Source organism: Pan paniscus, chromosome 18, assembly GCF_029289425.2.
Source record: "Pan paniscus chromosome 18, NHGRI_mPanPan1-v2.0_pri, whole genome shotgun sequence".
Classification (NCBI taxonomy): Eukaryota; Metazoa; Chordata; class Mammalia; order Primates; family Hominidae; genus Pan; species Pan paniscus.
In genome coordinates, this window is record NC_073267.2 from 71,661,985 (window position 1) to 71,666,580 (window position 4,596).

At 36.2% G+C, this 4,596-nt stretch overlaps 1 non-coding gene across 1 annotated transcript; it reads right to left on the reverse strand.

Moving 5' to 3' along the window:
• Nucleotides 1–274: 274 nt before the first annotated feature.
• On the reverse strand, nucleotides 275–381 carry LOC112437496 (U6 spliceosomal RNA). The gene has a single exon (XR_003026094.1). It is a non-coding gene; the product is annotated as a U6 spliceosomal RNA (small nuclear RNA).
• Between the last annotated feature and the right edge of the window lie 4,215 nt (nucleotides 382–4,596).

Sequence of the window (4,596 nt, forward strand, 5' to 3'; positions counted from 1 at the left end):
CCTTGTGATAGTTTACTGAGAATGATGATTTCCAATTTCATCCATGTCCCTACAAAGGACATGAACTCATCATTTTTTATGGCTGCATAGTATTCCATGGTGTATATGTGCCACATTTTCTTAATCCAGTCTATCATTGTTGGACATTTGGATTGGTTCCAAGTCTTTGCTATTGTGAATAGTGCCGCAATAAACATACGTGTGCATGTGTCTTTATAGCAGCATGACTTATATTCCTTTTGGTATATACCCAGTAATGGGATGGCTGGGTCAAAAAAATATGGAACACTTCACGAATTTGTGTGTCATCCTTGTGCAGGGGCCATGCTAATCTTCTCTGTATTGTTCCAATTTTAGTATATGTGCTGCCGAAGTGAGCACGAGACTTTATTTACATAATAAGAACCTTGGTCTCCACAATCCTTTATCTTAATCGAGATGCTACTTTCTATTTATTTCAGATCTTTAGATAATGACTTAACTGTTTCAACCAATTGCCAATCAGAAAATCTTTGAATCCACCTATTACCTGTATTCCCCACTCCCCTTTTTGAGTTGTCTCATCTTTCTGGGCGGAATCAATGTATACCCCATATGTATTGATTGATGTTCTAAATGTCCCCCTAAAATATATAAAACCAAGTTTCAACCCATCCACCTTAGGCACATGTTTCAGGACCTCTGGAAAATGTGCCTCAGGCCTTGGTCATTCATATTTGGCTCAGAATAAACCTCTTTACATATTTTACAGAGTTTGACTCTTTTTGTCAACATAAACTTATCTTCCTCTCAGGTTTAGAATTTCCCTTTCTCAGCCTTCATTGGACACTTATTTGTTAAGGCAACACTCTGAATAAATGACTAACCAATGTATAAGTGTTACACAGGCATTCATTGCAAAAAAATTATTGAGCTTCTACTGTGTGCCAGGCACATTGTTGGATTGCAGGGTGCTCATAGGCTTCAAAAGACACTGTAGTGAGTCTGACTTGAGATCATTTCTCTTCTCTAAGACTCAATTTTCTCCTTTGAAATGAGAGAAAGAAGAGTACTGACTCTCACCTGTGCTTTTGAGTGTATGCATATCATTTTGCCCACCATTTAGCAAGAGGCAAATATGTGATTGTGCTTATTAAATACTTCCTTGAAATGTCAATGCATTGTATTTTCATGCCAGTGTGTAATATGTGGGAATGGGCTTTTTATTCCATTTAACACACAGTGACATTGTCTATTGATTTAATGAGGAAATTACACATGTTGTACTTTCCTATTTAGCAAAGGGTTTTGCATTAAAGGTATATCAAAGGAACACATTGCCATGGGTAGTTGGGTGCAGCACAGCCATATGGCAGAGAAAAGTCCCCAGCAATCAAGCAGACGACCTGTGGTGTTTCAGACGAGGCATACAGAAAGGCATTTTGGGAAGCAGCGAAAGGGGTTAGCCACTGGGCAGCAAACATGTGTCCAGTAAATGGTGGCCTTAATACCTCAAATCCATTTACAGTGCCTATTATTTGACACTCATTCAAAATCCAGGGAATGTGTTTTGCAGTGACCTTAGATAAAAATGAGGGAAAGCAAATAGAGTAACTATTAACATAATTACAAAGAGACCTGTTTGGTCTATGCTTCATATGCCCATATGGCCGGGTATTCAGTGGACTTCAGTAGTCACTGCTCTCCTAATAAGCCCTGTTAATTAGGTAATAGGAACATTCTCTCATTGTTGACAGCAGAGTTTTCTGACTCGCTCAAATTAAACCAAGCTAATTTTGTTAAGCATTGAGATTCCAGATGGCCCCTAAGGTACACTCTGGTATGCAGGCAGGGGAATCAGTGCCTTTGTAATCCGTGATCTACTTTTTTGAAATGGAAAAGCTGTTTTGGAAAAGATTATGTGGAAACCAAGAAATCAATATTCATTGTCTTATTTCCTTTCCAACAAAATTAGATAGTTAGATATTTGTATGCATGTATGGATTTGCGTGTTTACATGTCTGTATGTAAATGTGTATATGTAAAAAGGAGCTCATTCTCTCAGCCCAACGCTTTTGAAGAGTGTGTGCTCCAGATTGAAGAGCAATTTGACGGCGCAATATTCATTGACTTTCTTTTCTCTCCATCTTTGCAGAAGCTGATTTTTAAAAAGGCAGGATATTAGAGCTGGAATGGCTTTTAGTATTTAGCTAACCAACACATTCAATTTGTATATGAGAAGACTAAGGACAAGAGGGAAATACCAATATAAGGTCAAAAAATAAGTTAGTGTCAGAACCAGGAGTTAAACATTTTTCTCCTCCTGAAGAGCTAATCATGTACTTTTGTTTTTTAAAATAACATCTTCATTGAGTTATGATTTACATACCATCAAATTAATGCTTTTAAATTGTACCATTCAGTTGTATTAAGTGTTCTTTCTTAGCAATATCTGATACTATACCATCTACTCATCAGCACCTTTCTTGTCCGTAGGCCATATTTAAGATCTGAGAACAAAAGCCTTTAGTGGAAACCGTGATGATAATGAGATGATCATATTTTCTAAATGTAAGCTATCATTATGCACCAATAACTATGCTAAGTTCCAGTTCATGCATTCAACAAATTCTTTTGAGCACTGCTATGTGCCAAGCACTGTTCTAGGCACTTTTTGTAAACCAAGGAGCCAAGCAAAGATCCCTGCCTTTATGAGGCAAGGGAAGAGAGAAATACACAACGTGTCAATTATATAACATTTTGAAAGATGTTAAGTGCTGTAGGGAAAAAAAAAGAAATCAGAACTGAGTAAAAATGCTGGCATCTCTAGATTTGTGTGGATGGGGCTGAAGAGGAAAGATTAGAATTTTGAAAAAGAAGGTCAGTGTAGGCCTCGCTGTGGAGGTGACATTATACATTTAAATGCTCAGAATAATCTTTTGAGGATGCACTTAAATATGTATTATTAACCTCTTTTAAAATTAATTCTATTGAAATATCACAGACACATACACACAAATGTCTAGCTCAGTGAATTTTCACAAAGTGAATATGCCTGCTAACATTGCTGGTTTTTTTTTTTTTGGTGATGAAAGAGAGAATAAGTAATGAGCCTAAGACCACATCACAAATAAGTGCCAGAGACTTAACACTTTCCTATTGACTCAGGTTATCTCAAGGAAGAGAACCTAAGGCTAGACTTCAGATTTGGAAAACTGGATAGAAAGAGAGGAGCAAGCAATGAAGTATAGAGTAGCTGGACTGTTGCACTGAACAGAAATATTTCAGCTTTCTAAATAACAGTGGAAGGGAATTTTGAACTAACTTTCTGGGGCATCTTGTCAATAGAAATATAGAGGGGGCTGCTATGCCTCAGAGTTACCACAGAGTGGCAGTGCTTTAGAGCTTAACTAAGTTAGCAATTGCATTCCAAAGTCCCCAGTTCAGCCCTTTTTTAGGCCTTTAAAAACAAATCACAGATCATAGGCTCTTATACAGAAAAACACTTACATTTGGGTGAAATCTACTTTTGTATGAAAATTGCAAATACATAGAGGCAATGCAACAGTCTTTGTTGCATATGCAATAGATATCTCATTTATTTTAAGAAATAAAATGCAATAATTGCATAAAATTTGCAATTAAAGCTGTACCATAGGCTTTTTTTGTTGTTTGGCTAAGCCAGAGTATCTGATGGCAAATCAACACTTTAACCAGGAAAAAATAGAAAGACCAGAATGAAAAAAGAAAGACAACTGTTTGAAGACATTGGAGACATCTAAGATTTGAAGGGTAAAGCTCTAAGAGAAGGTAAGCTCACAGAGGTGAATTTGCATTTTTGTTATTCATGCTGACCCAAGTTTCATAAAAAGACATTTGTTTATTCCTTGAATACATTGGACAAGAGGATAAGGAACCAAACCAACAACAGCTGAAATTTTAGTGGAGTTTTGATTCTCTCAGTGTATTAGGAAGACCATCATTGGAGTTTGAGATCTGTCAGTGCAGAAGAACACAGGTAAATACATTGAGAATGGGAGTAAACTAGTGGCTAAGGGACATGCATATTTTTCAGTCCAAAATTCCGCCTTAAGTCAGCTCAATCCCTCATTAGACTGTATTGATTTGCCCCTACTTGCCAAAGCGATAGTTAGAGGATAATCGAATCTTCTGGAAGGAAGACAACAACCTTCAAAGCCTCTACGGCATTTAAAACATAACATCTGGCATTCCATCAAAACTTAGAAGGCTAAATTAAAATAAGATCAAGATAATGGGAAAAAAAAGCAGACCCTTATGTGATCTAGATAATAAATGTGTTACATGAACTTTAAAATAAGATTAATTAATATATTGCAGAGAAGAAAAATACAAGATGAAGCATTCTACCAAAGAGCTGGAATCTTTGAAAAACAAGGACTGAAACAAATTTGAGAACTACAACAAGTAATAATTGAAATTAACAACTAAAACAGAAAATAATTAAACAGCATATTGGACCCAAATGAAGACAGAATAAGTGATCTAAAGGAAAAGCTGTAGAATATATACAACTGAAACTCACAAAGAGTAAAAAAAGGAAAACTACCACAAAAAAGTCAGCAACAAAAAAGTCTA